Source organism: Phalacrocorax aristotelis, chromosome 3, assembly GCF_949628215.1.
Source record: "Phalacrocorax aristotelis chromosome 3, bGulAri2.1, whole genome shotgun sequence".
NCBI classification, from domain to species: domain Eukaryota; kingdom Metazoa; phylum Chordata; class Aves; order Suliformes; family Phalacrocoracidae; genus Phalacrocorax; species Phalacrocorax aristotelis.
This window is the reverse complement of record NC_134278.1, coordinates 107,507,028-107,522,487: the sequence shown is the minus strand read 5'-3', so window position 1 is coordinate 107,522,487 and position 15,460 is coordinate 107,507,028. Positions and strand designations below refer to the sequence as shown.

At 39.7% G+C, this 15,460-nt stretch overlaps 1 long non-coding RNA gene across 1 annotated transcript; it reads left to right on the top strand.

The window, feature by feature from the left end:
• Positions 1-323: 323 nt before the first annotated feature.
• LOC142055815 (uncharacterized) lies at positions 324-9,570 on the top strand. Its single transcript, XR_012660068.1, has 3 exons — positions 324-488; positions 5,786-5,905; positions 7,299-9,570. It is a non-coding gene; the product is annotated as an uncharacterized LOC142055815 (long non-coding RNA).
• Positions 9,571-15,460: the final 5,890 nt, after the last annotated feature.

The following is a 15,460-nucleotide window of genomic DNA, read 5'->3' as shown; positions in this document are numbered from 1 at the left end:
AAGCATTGGCTAAACATTAGATTACCATCATAAACAATACACAGGGAAAAAAACTGCATTCAGGATTTAGCCTGAAAGAAAATTTGAAGAGCACCTAAGTGACTTATGAGCCCCAGCTTTATTTTCAAATCTGACTTAAAAGACTAATTCAGATCTTAATGAAAACCAGGGAGTGTAGGCTTCCAAGTCATGCACTTTTAAAGCATTCACCTAAAATCTAAAATATAGTTTTATGCACAAGACAGAAAAACCTCCAAGAAAACACATTTACAAAATGTGAACTCATATACAAGAAAAACCTTTTCACATGGAAGGGGCCGTCTTTGAGGAGGAAACTCTTTATTTTTCAATACAGAAGGTCAGTGTTACTAGAAAATAAATAACATGAAAGAGGCGGAAGAGGACAGGGGAAATTGCTCTGCAGAAGAAAAACAAAGAACAGCAGTCACAAACTTCTCATGAACTCCTGAACTACCAAGTTAACCAAGGTAATCTATTGCTATGCCCCATATTTCTGGTCCAGCCCTTCTTTCACTTCTTTGGCCTCATTGCTGTAATTTTCATACATTTGTAAGGGTGAACTATGTATTAGCACAGTGAATATGGTCTCTGAGTTTCCAGTGGGGTTCTCAAACTGGTACACATCAGTCTCAGCCCAAGCATTTCTTCAGATTATACAAGTGCAAGAGCAGTGTCTTGTATTAAGATTGTTGCCTGTTTTTATTTGACAGCATGATTGCATTTACATTTGGGGTAAAGCCTGTATGAAGGGATGGCTTTTGAGCTTGGCTCCTGTATGCACTCTTAGCTCCTAACATAGTGAAATTAATAGCTATTTTTATTTCATCTGGCAGGGAGTTTTGCAGTCAATGTAGGATTGCATCTCCTGTGACCACAGGGTTTCTCAGATTTCCCAGCAGTTTAATTGCTCTATGCTACGTGAGGTTGCATTTTCAGAGAGAAGAGCTATCTCATACAGCCAGAGCTCTGCAAACCAGCCAGAATTCTTGAAACACAGTCTTTGTTCAGTGACTAGTAGGAAAAGAAAATTAGTAAAGTTGCATTGGATAAAGAACCATAACCAAATAAAGAGCTTGTGCTTAAAAATTACTATCAGTCTCATAAAATTAAACTAATGAAGCAAAGGAAGTTTAAAGCAAAACCTAAAATTTTCAGCAAAAACTTCACTATGATGGAATGATTTAAGTATCTTCAGTATCTTCATTGCTGACATTAAAATTCCATAACCCCTTGATTTCTAGAAGGGGAAAAGGGGAAAAAGAAAAAGACAACCAAGTGAGTTGGTTGTCTGGACAATCAATGAAAACAAATACTTGGTTTGTTTTTACTTTCCTCTCTTCCTGAATGAATTAATGAAACTGTTGAACTTTGGCCTCTTCTTCAAGCTAGAGCAGCAAGGAGACTGGCTGACTTAATATCCCCCACAGCAATGCTGATGGAAGACTTTAATGTGAGAACACTGTGTGCTCGTTTGGCATTGCATTCCCTAGAGGGAATATGGTAGACAGTGTATAGATTAAATTTAGCTAGAATTGGACATTAAGAAACACATACTTGGTGCCTTGATAATAAAGATCAAGGGAGGTCACTCTACACTTAGTTTTCTTTGTAGGTTTATAATGCCTTTGCCTTTCTCATTCCTTTTCTTCTTTTTATGTCATAGTTGTTGCATAGCAGACAACCATTTTGTCTTTCTTAGTGTCAGACAATATAGAAGCTTGTGTCAGGAGAATAATCAGGACTCTCTGAAGCACTCTTGAAGTCCTTTCAGCATGCCTCATAACTGATTTCAAGTGTCTGATGAAAAGTCAGGCCCTGCAACACAATTTTTCTTTGGCTTCAAAATCAGATGAAGGAAAATTCCTGCCATAGGAAAATCAAAACTTCAGGTCTGAAATGAGAGTTTTCTTGGATTTTCTTTTTGTACATGAAATGCCACTATTCAGAAATATCCTCAGCATTGCGCCAGCTAATAACAACACAAGGATAGTGATTTGCAGCCGCTGCTTTGCAGACAATAAAAAGGCTCGCTTTTAAAGTGTGGTGCCAACAACAGTTTCAGGTCATTTCCCAACTGGCTTTTCCTGTCTGGTATGCCTTTCAGAGTTTTGGCTCTGTTGACACTGCAGGTTAAATGAAACAAAAAATCCAAACAGAAGCCACAAAACTCAGCAACTCAGCCTTTTTGATCTACCCAAGTGTTTTTAAGCCTGCTCATCACCATGGGATCCAAGTGCCCTTTTTTGCATTTCAGTGTTTCCAATAGGATCGGGCCATGGTAAGACCATAATGCTTGAGTAGCTGCTGAAGGAAAAGATTTCTTTAGAGAAAAAACAAGTCCTCTTCTCCAGAAATAAACCTGAACAGGACAAATGCAAGGTGGACTAGAACAGAAAGGAAAGGGCTGTTTTTCCTTGGCATGAAGATTAGTAGAGTCAGCAGCATGTGGAAGCAGAGTTGTAAAGAATTGGAAGAAAACACTTTCCTATAACCTTCAAGAGCAAAGAGGTCACAGTTCTTTCAAAGGGGTCTCCTAGGGATAATGTGAATACGGACCATCCCATACTTCATGAATTGTACAGCCATCTGAAAGTACAATAATTTGAGATAAACTGAGACTAGTTTCTTGCATTGTTATCTGCTTGGAAAATAACAAGAAAATCTAGCGCAAGTGTCATTTGGTTTGTTATATTAATAATAATACTGCCAATATCCAGTACAACACAATGAGTAATTTGTAAAGATTTGGCATATTACATCCTGCTTTACAAATTCAAAAGTTTGAACATGACAGCATATTGTAATGTAGTAACATAATACTGTAAATTTACAAAGCCAGATTCAACCCATAAGCAGACCCAACATTGATTCCAAAGCACATGCTTACTGCAAGCTGAAGGAACAATCTGAATACATACTTGGCTGAATGCGTCCTAGCCCCATTATATATGCAATAAAAAAAATTGTGCTGCTTCTTTCTAGTTATTTTATGTAGTCATGTAATAAATATATTTTTTCATACATATTTGCATCTATATTTTGGTGATGAGAAAAGTATACATTTAAATGCAAGGCAAGATAAACGGTCTTTGAAGACCTGGCAGGCATGCTTTAGTTAGCATAAGTTAACAGAAGCACAGTCAAGGCATTCATTAAAAAAAGGCACAGTAACTTTGGGATGAAAGGAAAGTAGTCAAATGAAATGTAAGACCTGCTTGAGTAACCCAATACAGCCAAATAATAATGAAAAGTACAAACTGGTCAAGGGGACAATGAAGAGAGGGACAGGATAACCAAGCATCAGCTACAGCACAGAGGAAAGGCAAGTTAGTACCGATTTCTTGATTCCCTCCAGAAAATTGCTAGACTGACTACTCACTAGAGTGCCTAAAAAACATCCCTCTGTTCATCTTACATTGTTACTCAGGGAGTCAAAATGAACACCCAGGATGAAAATCCTGATTCTGGGAGTCCCATTGGCAAGATCTTATCATATATCTTCCCAGAAAGAGAGAAGTTTTCCATCATCAAAGATCAGCCATGGCACTTCCACTGGGACAGGCTAACCACCACAGTCATGTCCCTCCTACAGAGCAACTGATGAGACTGTGGTCAGAGCAGGAACTCATCTGGCAGGAATGCAGACTGGGTATAACGGCTGGAAAATCCCTACGCTTCCACAAGATACAAACGGAGAGGCACAGAAGAAATGGACATAGACTAGCAATTCCTGTTCTTGCTCAAAAAGTGGGTTAATTTGCTATGTGAAAAGTGAAAGTTTCCTCTAATAACAGAGTTCTTCTGTCAGTAGCAAATGTGGGAGAAATGACCCATTGCTATTTTGCTATCCAAGACCCAAGCATGCCTCTCTGGCCACATAGAGAGAGCTGGTGGAGGCAGAGGGGGAAGCTGGGCAGTGTGGAGAGATGGCTCGCTAATCCTGTCAGGAGAAAAAGTGTTTCATGTCACTCAACAGCATCTCCACAGGGCAGTTACAGGAGAAGCGCTGACAGCCTCTGTAAGGAATCACATCCAGTCGTCCTCCAGCAGGAAGAGGTTGGCTTTGAAACGAAGCTTATAGGGTGAGTGAGATGAAAGTAGGGGGAAGGAACCTCTGGACTCCATGTAGGATTTCGCCTTCCTCTGGCCCATGAGGAGATGGAAGAGGAATCCATTAGCAGTCCCGACTGCTTTCACCTAGCCTGTCCTTTCTGACCCCTTCACCAAGCAGTTCTGTGTCTCTCGTTCCCCACCTTTCAAAATTTGAAGTTGTTAACCCTGCTGCCAAAAATAAAGACAGAAATAACAACAGGGTTGAAAGCAATTTCAACATAAGGAAAAGCTACAAGGACAGACAGAATTCTTGCCACATGACACGGGGTACATACCATACCACAGCACGCACTGGTAAGTACATTTTGCAACCAGTTTTACAGACTTGTCCAGCTTTTCTTTAGAAAATGTTTAGTAAGGATCTTTCAACCTCTGTTGCACTTGAATGATTTTCAGCAGTACAAGCAGTAAATAAGTGTAGACAAAGAGGTGAAACACCTACAGAAGGAATGAAGTCACCCAAGACATCAACAGGGTTAAATAAGAATGCACTTAAATCATATAATAAATGTCTGCATTGGCACAGAGTTACCACCTCCAGCATACAAATCAGAAAGCATACCAAATGAATGTAATTTATGTTCTACTTAAGAGTGGCAACTTCTTACTGAGTGCACGGGATTCACCATCCCCACACCACGCTAGAGCACTCCGAGGGGCAGGGCATTCAGCTGTGACCAAGGACCTAAATCCTCCTCCCCGAAGAGACACTTCTAGAGTCATGTTTTTAAAACATGTAAGTGTCTAGGGTTACAGATGGACGTCTGGATTTTTACACAAGGTACTCCTAACTGTCAAGGAGGTTTATACAGCATTTTTACTGCCACATACTGCCTATTTTCTGCCATTCCCTCTGTGGCAGCAGCCACACATCCCTTTCAGAGACCCTTGTCCTTCTCTTTCAGGCCCTCAGCACCCTTTTAAAGAGGCAATAATTCTTGCCTCAAAAAGCAAGTGAAAAGTGCTTTATTCTGATATTGAATGAGAACACAGAGAGCAGCCCCTTGTCCATTGGTGGGGAATAAAATTCAGAGGTCTGGCTGCTCCTTTTCTTCAACTGTACTTCAGCATCACATTTTGCCCCCTTTGGTGGATTAAAGCTGAAAGGCTTTACAGGAGAGGTGTCTGTTACAGTTATGTAAATAATAAATAATAATAAGAAAGAGAAAGAAAGACTGATTTATTGAAGTCTAATCACTTCTATAAAGTAAATAACTGAACTTTCAATTTAAGTGGACATTTTTACTGCCAAATAAATCTCCTTGCACAGATATGAGAGGGGCAGAGACTTCACGTAGTACACAAGAAAGGAAAAGTTAGAGAAATTCAGATAAAGCAAGTGAGCACACGGGGCCAGACTCTTGATGGATGCTGCTGTTTTACACCAACCTAGGATTGTTGTTATATTCATCTGTCATTGAATGATAATATAAACAAAGATATAGCAGAAATAAACAAATTGCTTTGAGGAAATTAAAAAATAGCCACATGCCTATTCAGCAGCCTTCATATCATGAAAACTCCAAAGAAGTTGATATTTGCTTTGCCCAAATAAGGACTAACAAGACTTTTGAAGCAAGCCTAAAGTTAGGCACTGTATCTATTTTTATGCTTCTAAATGACCTGCTCTGAAAAACACTTGTGTACCCAGCAGTTCCCCTGGACCACAAAGAGAAGTGGCATTTTTCAGCACTGGACCACTCATCATCTTTTGCAGATTCTGATGGAGATGGGTATTGGACTGACATGCACATCCAGAACCAGGATTCAGGTACATTCAGTATTGGCCACTACTTGCCTTGTTGTTGAACTTGTCCCAAAGCACCAGGGGCCAAATTACTGTTACTGTACAGAAAGCCCCACTGTCAATGAGAATGGACTGACAGATCTGGCAGACCACCACAAGAACAATATTTGCACCTGGCTTATTACCTGAATCAGGCACTACATTTGGACCCACCCAGTTTCCAGGGAAGGAGACAGAGACCTGAGTCTGACAAATGTTCAGGTCAAAACCTGGTGTCTTCTCCTTAATATTTTTTGCTGATTTCCGCTCTGCAGTGTTTATACAACGCAGTGCTGGTAGTAATACCATTTCCTCAGTCTGTGTGGATTCTTTCAACAACCTAGAGAAAGGGAATTTAAAATATACCCTCCTGAATTTTCACCAGCTCCACTCCCTCTAACTTTTCTAATGACCCAAATCTTATTTCTTTTTTATCTTATTTCCCACAAAGTCAAAGTACAGTTGACACTCCCTGAAGTAACAGATATGGTACACCTAAAACATGGGAACTCAGGAGTGATTTGTCTAGTTTTATATACGTGAAATAATTGAATTCACACACCAGTGACTTTTATCTCAAAGGATGGCCACCCAAAATGCTGGGCGTGATTCCTCAGTGGTGAGATACTACACTTATTAGCGTTCCATCTGATCTGATGGACAGTCTTAACAATTTTATGGAATGTGATATATCCCTCAGGCTTAGAGTGAACTTTGACTGGTTGCAATTTTAGAACTCCAAAACTTGAATTTGCAGAACAGATTTGCAAATCTAAAAACTTTTTTGGGTGAAAAAATCAAGAGAATAAGACAACTATGAGGGAGAGAGTTAGGGACGGGAAAGGAATACATCCTGCAGGTTTTTATATTTGTTTTACTGATTTACTTCGTTTTATTTTCAATTGGTTTAAACACCTACCTCTGAGGCTCCATCTGTTTGTTTCCTTAAAAATTAGTAGTCCATATTTAACAGGGAAGAGCTTGTTAATATTATTCATTATCCAGATACAAATGCAATGGATCTTTAAAAACATATAGTAGCCTTTTTTATTCTCAGATGATCTATTTCAAGAGCTCTCCCTGTTTCGTGACTGCATAAAACAAACCCACATCTCCGTAGCCAAATCAAGCAGATTGTGAACTTTTCTCTAGACTTGGAGCAGGCTTTGAAGTCAGACAGTCAGAGTGACGAAATTAAAATGCAGTAGGACATTAGTTCACTGAGTTCATGCACCAGCAAAAATCTGCTTTAAGATTTGAAACTGAAGTTAAAAGCACAATAAAGATACAAATTCCTGCTAATCTGAAACTTTCTCTTTCTCACCTTGTCATAAAAGCCCTTTGTGCCTGTAACCACAGTCCCTTATCTATCCTCCAGGCTCTGCCAAAAGGAAGCTGACACCTCATCAGAAGATATCTGGGGAGAATGGTACTGCTTGAATCCTGCCTCTATCTTCAGAATGATATTTTAGCCTTCAAGGGATGGCAAAGGATTTCCACAGGCAGATGGATCAGCAGAAAATATAACCAAACAGCTCATAAACAACATGTCCTCCTCATAACCAGCTAGCTGGTTTTCTGTTTCATGTTTTTACATTTAAGAATTCAGCTGTGACTGTATCTTTGCCTAATACCTGTGAGTTTTATTTCCCTAACTGCTATTCTGGAATTAGAACCGATGTAATAATTATTGTAACTGAAAATAGGTTTTCCCTTCACTGCCAATATTACTCTGGTTTTGCTGTAATAGTTGCAGAACTTTAAAGCATTAAATGTTAGATATCCCACTTACCAGAGGCTAAGCACTCTAGTTTTTCTAAGAGACGGAGTAGGCAAAGTCGGTCACTGTTGAGTGCAAAAGAGTTAAGCCTAATTGAGCTACCATGTGGTGAAAATCTGCAATGCCTGCAGGACCTTGCAGAGTAAGACTTAGCAGGCACCAGTTACGCTGCAGGAAAAAAAATAACAACTTTTGCAATAAAAACATACACATAGCCACTTCTTTCCGGCTTTCTTATTCTTCAGCTATATTTCCTCATGTTTACATAACATTTCTGCAAAAGAAATCTCAGGCTTTTAAGATTTTTTGCCCAGTCATTGGGTTTGACTACTTGTTATAGCAAAGTGCAACTTTTCATTAATGCCCCTTTACTACAGTTTTTGATCCAAGATAAACAGTTCAGCAGGAGCATAGATAATGACAAACACAGAATAATGGAAAATGAATGACAGATCATAATGATCTTTATTCAGGAGCATCTTTTACTGTGCATGGCACAGTCATTAAAATAATGTTCTCCTAAATACTCAGGAAAAATGAGACTCGGAGTTAGCAAACCATTTAAGCATGTGCTTACCTTTAAGCCTGTAGAAAGTCTTACAAATGTTAACTGGAGTTGTCATGTGCCTGGAGTTAAGCACGTTTAGAAATACTTCACTGGACTCAGAGCCAAAACTTGTTTGCATTATGGTTTGGGAGTAGCAAAGGACAGAGAACAAAAGGAACAGTTATTCAGAATTTGGACAAATAGCTGTAAATACATTTTTTGGTGTTATTAAGCCAATACTGGCTCTGCTCACAATGCACTGACTGAACACACAGAGCTAATAATCACAGCTGAAAAACACAGCCCATGGACGTTTATTGATTTAGACAAGATCACTCCTCACAGGAGAGCAAGCCTCTAGTTTTACAGACCTTTTAATTCCCTGTACACCATTCCTTTCCCTTTTACAAATCTCCTGCTGTGAAACTCTAATGCACTCTTGAGACACTAGAAATCATGGAACTAACTCTGTAAATTGTCCATCAGCCAAAAGAGGAAGCAACTCCCAAGACCAAGGAGTTTAGTTGTTGATATCCATGCTATGTTTTTGTCCAAGGCATAAAGCAGCAGAGTCACCACATACCCCCAGAAACTGAAATGCTATTGCAATAGAGATAATAGCAGCATACCATTGTTGTTTCTGTTGGCATTATTCTTTAGCCATCTCCCACCCCCCCAGAAAGGTACCTAGTATCTGGTGTGTCTACTGGCCAAAAACGTCATTTCTTATTTTAAGCAAATCCAACATTCCACGCAAATTGAAGTAATTTCTGGAGTACAAAAAATCCTTCCAGAAAACACTGAACTGATTAGTATTCTGGAAAAGTGAAACTAATTACTATAGTGATATAACAAAAAAAACAAAACAAAACAAAACAAAAACAACACAAAAAAAACCACACCACTAAAAATTAAAGCCATCCAATTCTCGCAAAAAATGACAGACATACACAGTCTTCATGTGCACTCATTAAAAGGTATAAGCAAGATAACCACACATCCCCCATCTAACCCACAAATACATGCCTCTTTGCAAGTCCTTGAAGACCAGGAGCGTATCAAAAGCCTGTACAAAATGTTCACGCCTAGGCTTGACTGCTCATCGGACACTCACCAAAAGGGCTAGTTTACTCCCAAAAAATGAGGTTCACTAGTACAAGCCTTATCTATCAGTCAAACCCCATGCGAGCCTGAGGCAGAGACCTTTCACTGGCCCTTCACTCCATGGTAAATTTCACCTTTGCAAAAGAGAGGCCATGGGCTCGTCTGAACAACACGTGCCCCTTTTTTTGAAGGAAGACTGTCAAGGCTGCAGGGCCAACTCATTAACCTACCCCCCAGCAGTCCCATCTGGATGGTCTTATCTGTAGGAATTCGGTCGCTCATTTATTTTTCCAACCACCGTTCGTGACAGAGTTTCTTAAAAAGCAGACTCATGACTTATTATTAGCACATGGGCAGGTCAGCGCGCAGGTTTATTTGCTGTTAAGCAACATCCTAACATGCTGTGTTTTAAAATTTCCAAAGGGACTATGAATAGGTTGTAAAAGTAGGAGGTTGAATTCCTGAAGGTAAGAGCTTATGATGGGACCACTGTCAAAGCAAGTCATATTTTGCTCTCATAACCCACAAAAATTGCTATGCAAAGACATATAGTTCATACACACATGAATTCCTGACAATTCCCTTTTTAAAGGTGCTTTGATGACTGGTCTGTAATAATTCAGCCGTGCCACTATGAGAACACCGGGAAAATAAGAAAGCATCAAACTTTGAAAATGTACAATACATCCAAAAAAGGTAAAAGAAGGGAAGAAACTAGGGTCATGAGAGAGGGGGAAAGGGAAGGAGGTAAGAGAAGAGGACAATATGCCCGCTAAAGCGTACGCAGCACAATTTTTGCAAGCTACTAGGAAGAATAAATGCTCCCATCGCTCTTGTCAGGGGCAAGCCCCAAGCACAGGCATGTGACCTGTAGGACACTGGCAGGAATGCTTGGAAGGGAAGATCCCATTTTCTACCTGGGATGTCCATTGGATCCTAGGTCATTCAGAGCTTTCCACCCGAGTGGAAACACTCACTAAAGTATCTGTGTCCCTTATTGTTGACATACACTGTATGCACACAGCTGGACACCACATCCCAGGAAATTATTCCTAGTGAAAGAAAAAAAATACAGAATCACCTCCAGAAAAGATTATCCACTTGTTTGCTTTCATCTTGTGCAGAGCACTGAAAAATCTGGAAAGAGATAAATGTCTGTTTTAGAGGGATTTACACATTTCATCCAGACAATTGACTTAAATTTCAAGCATGGAGCCAGAATTGATCATTTATCAAGTTAATCTTCATGATATATTTAGTGACTAACCATAATACCTTCAACTGCTTTCACAATCTGCAAAGCACTGGGCAGGGGGAGAGCACCTGTTAAGAATCAAGAACTGAAAAAAAAAGCTATGCAGTAGATTGAAGTTATAAATATTGGCCCCAGTCCTGCAACACTTGGTATCCCTCTATTGTGGATGAAGCTCCAACTGGCTGTCTGATGATTGTCTATCTGTTTTAAGCAAGGACCACCTTCTTAGTTCATTGAGAGACATGCAAAAGGATTAAATGCTCAGCATGGTCCACTATTTCTATCTTAAAGAAACAAATCAGCAAATTAAGGTAACTTGATTACGGCATTAACTTGTTAGGATATCCAGCAGCTTCCTTTCACCACTAGTGCCTTGATGTTTAATCATCACTGCGAAACTTTTTGATTGTCATTTTTTGTAATACTTTTGCCAAAAGCCAGTATTAGAAAAAAATATTTAAATAACATAGATCAGACTTCTCTTTACCCTCACATACAAGATAGCTTTTTAAATCATGAGATCTTCCAGCCAGTTAACAGTCAGAATCTTATTTTCCTTTTTGAATTAACGAAAGAAAGCATAATTTCTCAGATAATACTCTGACCTCAGCAGCACTAGGTAAAACTGTGAAAACTCTTACCAAAATGAAAGATTTAGTAAGTAAAAATCTTTAAAGCTAAATTAGCCATTTCCCAGAGTTCTGCATCTTGAACTTTTTAAATATTTTAAATATTTTTTCTTTTTGTTAAACTAAAGTACAAATAATAGAACACGCAAAACTCTATGTGGAGTTTAGAATACAAATCCTGCCAACTTTTGATAAAAATCCATGTTCCTAAATCTCTTGAGCATATTCTAAAAGTTTTGTCTGCTTTGTAAACAACCACTGTCTACTTATAACATTCACTTTGCCTTTCCAGCTAACTTTTCTATGTATTTCGTCTAATTTCATTTTCACTGAATCTCCTTTCTAGGTCAGTTTAACTGTCAACAAAGTGGGGAAACTGCTAATTCTTAAAAGCAAAGGGTTCTGTCTCTGCCATTGTAAGTCTAGAAGAGTGGACCTACAGGCCAGTTTCTTGGCTGCCTGTAATCTTCACACATCAACAGCTGTCACTGGAAAGGCACTGAATTACAATACTACATGCTGGGGGGGGGTGGGGAAAGATGACCATCTTCCCTCCCTCTAGCTCTACCCTCTAATTTGATGGTCACTTCCAAAATCAGTGGGAGGAGGGGTATGAGGGAGGCTTGTTGGGTTATTTTCTAGCCCACATGTCAAGAGAGGAGATTTTTCATTCTGATTTTGTACATCACCTTGACACAAAAGATGACAGAAGGTTTTCAGCACTCCTGTGAGTAATTCAATTAACAGACTTGGAGGCCATCGGAGTTATTATTTGGTATCACTGTGTGAAGATGTGGGGTGCCATAGCTGTACAGTCACAGATCCAGGATAATACAATTATTTCCATTCCAGACTTCAAAGATTGTCATGTTTATGCTGAACAATTGTAATGAAGTGTTTTAGTTACCCAAATGAATGAGATGCTCACATTCAAAATCATTGCTGCACGGATTGTCTAAACTGTACTTAGACATGACATTTTGCTTTCAGCCTAGTAAGCACAAGTACAGATCACTAACATGTGTGAAAGTCAGAAACTGTAGAGGGACCAAACCTGTAAATTTGCATTTGTACATTTCTTAACTCTCTGGGGTTGGTTCTGGATTACCTCTGACTAAAAAAAAAAAAAAAAAAAAAAAAAAAGGAAAGAATATTATGTCAGTGAAAATCACACATCTGGGTAGCAGGGAAACAATGCTACTTTGTAATTTATACTCAAGAATGGGTTTTACTTCAAAATGAGAAAAGTATATAGGATCTGTATTAATTATTAGTAATTTGACAAATAGCAAGAAGTGCAAGCTAGGCTATGCAAGGCAGATGAAAGCTACTTTGCCCTGACTTTTGCTTTCTTTTCTGAACTGCCGCTTCACTAAGTGGCAAGCAGTCGAGGTCAGAGGCCAAATGAAAAGGATAAGCGTCAATGGGAGGCCCTGTGGTGTGACACAAGTGCATAGTGGTATATTGTCCACAGCCCATGAAGAAGTTGTCAACAGCTCAGTGAGAATCCCTCAAAGGAGCGTCTACGGTTTCATTGCATCGTCCTCCCTGGAGGCGGTGGCAGATACTCAGGGAAGGAACAGCTATATAAGCAAGATGGCTCTCTAGGAGCTCTGCTGTATTCTAGTATTTGTTTTTATTTATCAGTATAAAGATTATCAGTAGAAAAAGCTTTCAAATAACTGAAAAGTTCTACACAAGCAAGAACTCCTGGAACCAGGATAGTCTAAAAATTAATTCCGCCTTAGAAAGCTAGCTGCGAAAAATATATACAAATAATATTTGCTAAATTGGCTCATGCTACATTAAGCCCCTGCAAAATCTTCTCATGACAACCCAATGTCTGGTCTTTTGTTCCCTGTGAAACCTGACGTTAACTAAGCAGCAGACCAGGCCTTGAGGAACCAGAATTTCCTGCAAGTAAGAAATAGCATCCTTTTCAGGAAAAAAATTATCAAGTTGTCCTCTGAAATGCAATCTCTTGCAACAGGCAAGCTCTCATTTAACTCGTTCCTAGCACTGAAGGTATCAAGGACAGCATAAAGAGCATCTATTGTTAAATGAAATTGGTCAGATTTTTTCAATCCTGGTACATATGCAGTTGAACAGAAGAGAATTTGTCTCACAGTTAAGCAGAATTCTTGCATTTCCAGAATAACCAGTTAAAAAGTATACCATATGAACATTGCCTTCTGTGAAGGCAATGAACAGCTCCTAGAACAACTCAGTAAGACCCCAGGGAAGGGCTTTTAGGCCTAACATCATAGAAGTAATAAATCATCATCCCTACTCTATTTTGAAAAGAAACCAGGACATAAGCTGAAGATTCTTGAATTGCATCTGTAGCAATACAGACAATGAAGAGGTTTATCAGGAAAAGAGATCAGAAGAAATTAAAGAGCATTTGTTTGCCCAACGAGGCACATCACAAAAGTGTTTGTGGATGGACATGTAGCCAGGTTTATTCATATAAAATCAACAGGTCTAATCAGAGAGTTAAAGGGGTGGGGGGTAGGGGGGAGTGAAAGCAGGCAGCATTTTGTTCTCTTGGCAGTGGATTTTAAAGAAGTCGCAGCTAGTGTTTCTGCAGAACGGGTAAGGAACAGAGTTGCAAAGCACATTTTAATGAATCTCCTCTGGCTCTTAATGAACTGAAGCCTTCTGTATTTTCTACCTTACTTTCAGACCCTCCCTTAACCATCATTTTAAACACAATAAATTATGCAAGTAATGAAGACTGATCCCTGTATACTGGCCACCTAACTTTAATGCAGCAGGGGAATTTTTGCCATCTGAGAGGCTGAGTCAGGTGGCAGTATTATTTTTAACAGTTTGTAGTAGCCTACAGGCATTTTGTCAACTTCTCTATCACCTGTATTATTCCAGATCAGCTATATTGAAATAAATGGGGCTACAGCAGCATGAAGGGAAACACTGAGATGAACCAGACACTTGTACTGTAACTACAATGCTATTTGTGGGTACATGGGTAATGTTACATGTTTACATCCACTGCTCCAAAGGCCAGAAGAGCTCAGACTGTCTCACTGAGCAAAGAGGTCTGCAGCTCCTGGACTAACAGGCTGCAATTTCTCAGTGTTTGGAGCCTGCTATAACTAAGTTTGCAAGTTACTGTTACAAGCACTCAAAAAAACCAACAAAAACAAAACAAAACAAAAAAAAAAACCCTTGGCACTTTCTTCCCAATAGTTATAATGTAATCCCAGTCCTTACATTAAGCTTACCTAAAAACAACTGACTAGAGAGCAGCTGCCTGCTGAGAGCTGCTGCCTTCAGAGAAAAGGAGTGACATGGCGAGCAGGCTTACTGGGAAGCACAGGCTAGCACACAGCCATGCTCCTGTTGCTACAGGAAAGCAACTTAATTTGGGTGCATGTGAAGCATGTTGTGCTCTCTGCACAAAGCTACGCTTTGATCAGCTGCCTTTAGAAACCTGGAGGAAGCGCCTTTTACACACAGTATTTGAACCTTTGTTAATGAGAAGCTTTTTGCCTTTTTGTCTGAAAGTTACCCAGTATAATTGAAAGGCCAGGAAAATCACAGCTATACTCATCCTCAGAGGCCATATGTACTGGTTTTTGCCTTGTGAGCCCATTCCCCATTAACATCGACAGGAGATGGACATGGAAGCTGACGACCTGAAGGGATCACTCCACTTCTTCTCCCTTAATGCTCAAATCCCTAATAAGAAATGCGTCTAAATTAACTAGACACAGCTTTCAAATCCAATTTCAAAACTGACTTTGGCCCAGCTTCTCCCCTCTTCAAAGCCAAAAGTGGCTTCAGCTTGTGCGAGCAGAATCAGGCTCTTTGTCCCCCCCAAAGGCAGCAGAGGTGTTGCCTCTCCTGTAATGAAACATTTTAAAGGCATTAACTTCTCCTTACACAGGACATGAGACAGTTGGATTTTGGCTTTCTCTCAGTTTCAAGTGAAAAGTCAAGCTTATTTTTCTACTTTCCTATAGGGGATTAATCTTTCAGAGGAGAGCATTTATTTTTGAAAAGCCAAACTTTTCTCCCTCCACCATGGTGGCACCCCATTGTCAAGCTGCACTTCTGTATTGCTCTGATGTTTGAGAAGCTCTTCATCTTATAGCACACCGGCAGTGGCCCCAGCTGTGAGCAGTCTGCTTCATACATGGCACATGCGGGGTGATTCCCCATGGACACAGTGTGCCTGGCTGCGTGACACACCAGCACGCTA